This window comes from Tinamus guttatus, unplaced genomic scaffold, assembly GCF_059628265.1.
Source record: "Tinamus guttatus ecotype Peru unplaced genomic scaffold, ASM5962826v1 Tinamus_guttatus_pri_ptg000298l, whole genome shotgun sequence".
Taxonomy (NCBI): domain Eukaryota; kingdom Metazoa; phylum Chordata; class Aves; order Tinamiformes; family Tinamidae; genus Tinamus; species Tinamus guttatus.
The window spans coordinates 454,774-462,887 of record NW_028288832.1 but is presented as its reverse complement, the minus strand read 5'-3'; positions in this window follow the sequence as shown (position 1 = coordinate 462,887).

Genomic DNA, 8,114 nt, shown 5'->3' with positions numbered 1-8,114 from the left:
ACAACGATCACCCGCCGCTTCTTCCGGGTGCTCCTTTTCTTCTTAAAGGGAGCAGCCTCACACCGTGGACCTGACTGCCTCTCTGTAGACAGCTCCCTAGATGGGCCTTGGTTCATGACCTCCTCTAACTGGTCCCCAAGTTCCAGGGCCTCGTACCTGTTGGATGTGGTCACAGATGGAGGTGAGGTGGGCCGTAGAAGGGTTCTCCTGCCACCTTGAATAGGGACCTGTTTCCATTGTTGTTCGTCCCTCGATACTGTTAATTCTGCCCCCTCTGCCCTATGGCAAGAGGGTACTGGATTTACAGACTGAATCAGGGAGTTCTCAGAGTGGCTTTCTGTAGAGGGATGGCTAGAGAGCCGCGTACATGGCTGCCCAGCAGGCCTGCTCAATTCCAGCCTTCAGGTTTCAGTGAAAGAACAAAGGGAGTGCTAACTAGGAGATAAGAAAGTAGACCAAGGTCAGAGGGAATAAAAGAGCTGTTGAACTAAAAGGATGAGCTAAACAAGTAAGGGGGGCTGTAAGGGTCTGAGTTAGATCATTGTCTACCAATTAGGAGCCTGTGTAATTACATCACTAATTGTTAAGAATCATATAAATGTACTGCATGAAAAGCTAATGAACGAAGTCAGTTCCAGCTTCTATGAAGTTGCTGTCTGGCATTCCTGACCCGCTCCAAGCTGCAACAAGTGGCGCCCGAACAGGGACCAGATTCCGAACAGGGACTGGTACAGGGACCTGGCACAACGGTGCGGGATTCCGGAGGACGACGTACGGGTGCAGCCGAGTGATCCGACCAAGAAGGGGACCGGAGCGGGTAAGCCGGCCGTGATTGCGCACACGGGAAGACAGCGTGGGGTAACGGTTAGAAGCAGAATTCCCAGTGCACGTGTACATGGAGCGAGAAGCTGCTGAACAACTGCTACTGGAATTATTAGCAAAAAGGGAAGCAGCAGTGAGCACGAAGAAGCTGTATGAGTTGATTAAGTGGGCAAGGGAGAAAGGACATTTAAAGGAGCCACAATTTGTTTTTAGTATAACAGAGTGGCGTGAGATAGGGAACTCATTATGGGAAGCCACTCTGGAGGGCAACAAAGCTGCCAAAGAACTGGGTCAAACTTGGCGCGAGGTGGCGAATCAGCTCAAGTGTATGCAGGCTGAAAAGAAAATGGTAGCAGCCGCGACGCAGATGCTGCAAGGGGAGGAATCAACTCCTGAGGGATCAGCAGTGCAGAAGGGCCCCCTTGGACGAGGCGCCACTGCAGTCCCAAAGAGCACCGCCAAGGAGTTGATCGATAGCGTTCTCGGAGGTGGGTCGTCGCAACTTCAGCGTCCCTTGGAGTCATCACCTCCACCACCGGAACCTGCGCCAGCCGAATCGACCGCGACTCCCGAATCGCCACAGCAGCCATCGGCGCCATCACTCCCGGCAGGGGCAGCTGGAAATAGACCACAGGAGCAACCACCAGAGCGAAGCCGGGACCGACCCTCTGATAAGCTGTTCCGAGAAGCCTCTAGAGCGCTGGTTCAAGCCCAGGCAGATGGGCGAGCCACAGATGGGGGGTGGTCGGGGGCTTCTGGGGGGCTTTCGGGTCCGCGGGTTTCCTCTTCGCGTTGGTCTGGGGTTATCAGGGATGCAATTCTGGAGGGTCAATGGGAGCCGGCTATGAGGGTAGCGTGCCCGGTAACCTTTGAGCCGGATGGTCAAGGGGGGGCAGCGGGTAAATGGGATCCGTTTGACTGGAAAATTCTGAGTCAATTGAGGGATACGGTCGTGCGTTGGGGGATCAAAGGCGAGCCCTCCAGACAAATGCTATCCTACATTTTTAACAGCGATATGCTTCTTCCTAGTGACTGTCAACAAATCGCAAAATTAATCTTGACACCAGGTCAGTTACTGTTATGGGAAAGACAGTGGGCAGCTCACGCGGCACGGGAATGCGCTGTGCCGCGGGGGCAGGATGATCCGTTGTTTAATTTACGGCCCGAAACGGTCATCGGACAGGGAAACTTCGCGGATGTGGGGGTGCAGATGCAGTATCCTCCTATTCTTTTGAGGCTCGTGACACAGACCGCCTTATCAGCGTTTATGTCCTTACCAGAGGAAAAGAAGGGGCCGTCTTTTGTAAATGTTAAACAGGGTGTAAACGAGCCTTTTGGTCCCCTGTGGGTGCCCAGCAGGTGGACGAAGGTAGCAGAGGGGCCAACGCCACCCACGCAAGATAAAGACATTTCTGGTGCTGATTCTCGTGGGCCTTAATGTCTGTGAGTGGGAGGCTTCGGTACTCCACCCACGGCTGTTCGACCCTCGGCAAAATATCTGGGTAACATTGGCCAGAGAGCTAAATACTACACAATTTTGTGCTAGCTTAGCGACACCCAGCACACCCTTTGTGACCTGTTTGGTAGGGGTCCCACTTAACGATAGCGAAGCGGTGGTTTTTGCGGCTCACTATGATGATAGTTGTAAGAACGCAAGTAGCAGCTGGTGTGACTATAAGAACATGTCTGTCGTGATGTCGCAGTTCGACCAGTGGGTTAACGGTGAGCTGGATATGGATAACCCCCCACAGGAGTTTGAGCTACTAGATTCTCTTAATGCTACTGCTTGCATTTTTTTAAATACTAGCGCCACGGCAGTACCACTGCCTTATCCACTCCGCTTATCCAATAACACCACCCCTGTAAACCCGATTGGAAACAGGTTAAGTTGGGAAAACTGGTGCGCCGGGTCAGTCCCTGAGGTTAAAGGTAATGCTCTGCCTCGTAAACTTCCTCCCGGATATTTCCTTATATGTGGAAATCGAGCCTGGGCTGGCATTCCAGCCCAGCCCATGGGAGAACCTTGCACAATCGGTTGCCTTAGTATGATATGGCCCCACGGGCCTCCTGGGAGCCGGAAAATAGCAGTTAGGCGACGAAGAAGTACAAAGGTTGCTATAAGCAGTGATTGCATTGATGATGTTGATTTATGGAATGATTGGGAGGTGATAGTGGCGTCTTTCTTCGGTCCTGGGGTGTCAGCCGCCCGAGCCCACAGGAATATTGAACATCTTGCATGCTGGGCAGTCAAGCAGGCAAACGCAACCAGTATGGTGCTTAGCGAATTGTCAGATGATTTAACCCAGGTACAACACGCTGTATTACAAAACCGTGCCGCTATTGATTTCCTGCTTCTTGCTCACGGACATGGGTGTCAGGACTTTGACGGCATGTGCTGTATGGACTTGAAGGATCATTCAGCGGCGATACATCAACAGCTCCACGACCTGACCAAGCATACAGAGAAAGTAACAAAGGATGTGGGATTCTTCGGTCTAGATGGACTAACGGACTGGTTAGGAATTGGGGGATGGATAAAATCGTTGATGAAATCGTTGTTAATGTTGTTACTATGGGGACTGTTGTTTCTAATTGGCTTAATGATTGCTTGTACCTGTTTGCGCGCTTTAATGTCACGATTATTAACTGCTTTTTCACGCAATCCGAATCTGACGCCTCAAGGCTGGCTTGCTTCCCGGGGTCACCTAATCTAAAGAAAAGGGGGGATTTGATTTCTCTTTTAAAGTGGAGGTTGAAGAATTGTAATGCTTTAGACGAGGATAGCAACCGCTAGTAGGGCTAGTATTTCTATTTGCTATGTTCCTCTTTATCATGTGTTTCATCCTATGTATATTGATGCTGACATGAGGTATGGTTGAAGGCTGGAAACTTGTACGATCCGTAGAATCATAAAACTGTTGTACAAAACAGAACCTAAGACCTTGAGAAAGAAGATGTTTGCCTGCCCGGGTTGAGAGATAAGGAGTGCGGAGGCGGCTGCCCAGTCAGGCTCAGAGCCGACCTACTCCAAAAGCAGCTGAAGGCGGCTGCTCAACCGGGCTTGTAGCCAACTTAACTGCAAACATCCTCTAAATTAGTTTGAAGGTCAAACACCCGAGAGGGAGGAGATGAGAAAGGCAAGACCCTCAGACTGACGGTTGCGACCACTTACTGGTATGCGCACCTGCACGACCAGAAGGGAAGGTTATGTGACTGAAGGTGGAGTTTGTCCACCCGCCCCGGTCTGCCTGCTGGCACGTACTGGCCCTACGTGACAGGATGCACCGGGCTTAAACAGATAAAGCAGAGCGTAAAGGGGGGGGGCGGTGAGACTCCTAACACTGAGACCCACGTTGTCTCTGCGGGGACGCCTGCCGAGTTGGGAGTCTGTCAGCAACCCTCTAATCTGCTAACTCAAGAGAATACTCAGTCTCAGTATCCTGCCGACGAGTGTTACCTCAAGAGTAATTATCTATGCTTGGTTTCTGAAATCGGATGGGTGACAGAGAAAATGGGAGAGGCCTTAGCTGGAAGCAACCTCACATACATCAGATGTAGCAGGCAAACAGCTGGTACCCTAGCGGTGGGAAGTGTGAGCCTGCAGAAGAACATCATGAGAGGAAGAAGTGTCCTGTACTACTAAGCAGGCCTTGCTGGTACAAAAGAAAAAGGGGGAATTGTAGAGGGATGGCTAGAGAGCCGCGTACATGGCTGCCCAGCAGGCCTGCTCAATTCCAGCCTTCAGGTTTCAGTGAAAGAACAAAGGGAGTGCTAACTAGGAGATAAGAAAGTAGACCAAGGTCAGAGGGAATAAAAGAGCTGTTGAACTAAAAGGATGAGCTAAACAAGTAAGGGGGGCTGTAAGGGTCTGAGTTAGATCATTGTCTACCAATTAGGAGCCTGTGTAATTACATCACTAATTGTTAAGAATCATATAAATGTACTGCATGAAAAGCTAATGAACGAAGTCAGTTCCAGCTTCTATGAAGTTGCTGTCTGGCATTCCTGACCCGCTCCAAGCTGCAACAGCTTTCCTGGGAAGACTGCAGAATGCAGCTCCACCAGTCTATTTCTCTTTCATATTCCCTGATGGCCCTCAGCCTTTCTACCTCCTCCTTTAGCTCCACCACCAGGCTGAGCAGGTCATCCACCTGCTCACACCTAAGGCAGGCTGTGTTTTTGCTACTCCCTGGTATCATGGAGAGGCTCAGGCATTCCCCACAGCCAGAAACCTGGACCACCACATGTTTCTGTAGTGGTTCAGTCTGTGTCGCCACAGTCTTCCTGGTGGAAGATCTCTGCCGAGTGGCGACCATGGCTTCACCTGATCTCCCACTGCTGGAAGAGTCTGTGGAGGGGATTCTTTTCCACACCTGGGAGGAGACTCCCTGACCCCTGCCTGCACTAACTGCCACACCACACCGAGGTCACCACCGACGCTCCCTGGGGGCAGCTTTTAAATTCCCGCCTGCCCTGCTGGCTCCACCCCCGCTGAGTCAGAGCCGCTTCTGGCCCCGGAGCTCAGCACTGCCCGCACCAGGGTCGGCGCTGGGGCTGCCTCTCGCTCTGTTGTTCGCCTCTAGACAAGGAGCTCCGGCACGAGTGTCCGCTCCAGAGCCCTTCCCTTCTAGATCAGACCGAAGGAGACAGTTGGAGACAGTTTCTCCCCCTCAGGAGGAGCCAGAATATATGGAACAAGAATAGGGGGGTGGCCAAACTCCAGTGTCTGAAGGGTTCCAATGTAACATCACTCACCGAGATGATCGTTGGTTCGTTACACGTGACATTTATTGTTCGGAACAAAATAGACAAATGGTTCGTGCCTTGGTGGACACAGGAGCGGAGGTCACAGTAGTGCACGGGAACCCAGAAAAGTGCAAGGGGGAAGTAATCCCTGTTTGGGGTTTGGGTGACCAGCCTGTCAAGGGAAAACTTGTGACTGACTGCCATCAAGTCATATAGCGGATTCTTGAAGCTGCTGAGGTGCTGCGACCAGGGAAGGTCCAGGTGAGCCAATCCATCAGAGTGCTCAACAATAGAGGGTTGACCAAAGAGTGGACGCCCCTTACCCTGATGAGAGGGATCCCCCGTGTGAATCGTGCGGTAGCCACCTCGACTGTAGCATATGAATCTGGAGCGAACTCTAGTCTCTTCTCTGCTAGGGAAGGGTTGGTATTAAACCATAGAGGAATATTTGAATGGGATCCCGGGGGAGGACTTCTTGAAAATTAAGGCAAACCCACCCACCCCCGCTTCCCCCCTCCCGCCTTGCCCTGAGAGTGGACCAGATGTTCCGGGGGAGGAGGAGGATTGAGAGCTGTACTCTGACTTGTATCCTTGCAGAGAGACTAGGGACATAACTTCAGTATAGAATACAAGAATGAAGCGACAGCCAAGCTCCAGTATGAGGGGCATGGAAGGGCCAGCGACCCCGTGTAGAGATCTTTATGTATGCTGCAAGCACTGGGAATTGAACAAAATATTGTGTCCCTTGTTCTTAGTTGTACCCAGGCCCAGACGTGGGTGCAGAGTGTTGTTGCAGGTATATTGAGAGATGGAGACAACGGATTCATCTCCACCGAGATCTGAAAAAATTGTGTGGGATGCGACCACAGAGAAAGAGCGACAGCTTTGAGCGTGATGGAGACCTGTGAACTTCACCCATGACCAGGGTCTCCGCGCAGTCATCACCTACGTACTGACCCTGGCAAATGTCACCATCGAGAAGGTTTATCTGTGCTCTACTCGCCCCCACCCCCACCTCCGAAGATGATGCCCTTAAGGCGAGCAATGTTTCCTTTGATACCAAAGAGGGCGGATGCCATTTTGGGATCAATTCACAGAGTAATAATAAAACCATATTAGCTTATGGAGGGAAAGGATGTGTGTGTTCTAGAACAACTTGTAAATACATGCTAAGTAATAAAAGTTATAATCAGACTGCGTTCAATGACTCTAATACGTGTCCTCACAATGTAGTTGTTATTAGAGGCTGTGATTTTGTGTATGTTACCCATGTTTAATGAGAATCTGTGTGTGTGTCGCCATAAAAGCGGCTTGCTACTGCATGAGGCAAGTGAGACACTACCTTGATGACCAGCTGAAGTCTAAGCACCTCCTACCACAGTCAAGGGCAAGACTGGGTTGGCCTATGTGTTTGCCACCAAGAAGAACCTCGAGCTCCACTGTTGGCTGCAACCCATTAGGCATTGAGCGGTGGGGACACATGCCATGCCAGACCTTGATGTGAGTGATGGCCACCTCTCTCTCTGAGGGCCATCTAGGAGGTGAGTGTAGGCCAAACGGCCTGCTGCTGGCATGAGTGACAGCTAGCGTAATTAACTTGTGACTAAGTACACAGAACTTGCCTGAAAATTGCTTATGCTAACTCTGCTAACTTGCACGTAGGCCCGCTGGACTGCTTACGCCACCCTGCACAGTAGGGCAATTTACCGTTTTACAGACCAGGTTCAAAAAAAAAAAAAAAAAAAAGAGATGCAAGAATGTCATTGTTCGAAGGCATTGGCTCCAGGGATCGCTGCCGCACAAGCATTGACCACGCTACACAGACTGGGATGCTGGCTAGCAAAGTCCAGCAGTGCTACAATGACAGCTTTGCCATCATTGTTGGTAGACCTACACTTGGCTCGGCACGCAACCTTGCTGCAATGGCTGTGCTTCTGCTTATGCATGGCCACAGGTGTGAGGAGGCAGGGGGCACGTGCTGCATGACTCTAAGGGACCACGCCACGTCTATGCATGCCCAGGTCCGGACGTTACAGGATCTAATTCATCCATTGAGAGTGTATGGTGATTGGACTCCATTCGGACAATGGACGTGGGGTAGGCCATGGCTACAGAAACTGTTATTAGCTCTGTTATTTCTATTTGTAATATTATCATATGCTGTATCCCCTGCATAATGATGCTGACACGAGGCATGGTTGAGACTGCTATGAAAATGTTATCTGTTTGGATGCTTGACTACGATAGATTGACCTCTAGAGATCGTGGGGTGGTATGTATAGGAGGTGGGAATCTTTATGATTGTTTATGATCTCTACAGATCATGGGGTGGCATGTATTGGAGATGGAAATTTCTGTGATCTGTAGAGTCATAAAAATCTCCTGTAAGAAGAAGAGGCTAGACCTTGAGAAAGAAGATGTTTGCCTGCCTAGGCTGAGCGATAAGGAGCACGGATGCAGCTGCTCAGCCCGGTTCACAGGCAGCCCCGCTGGAAACCTGTTGAAGCCGGCCGCTCGACTCGGCTTGTCGCCAACTTAACCGCAGA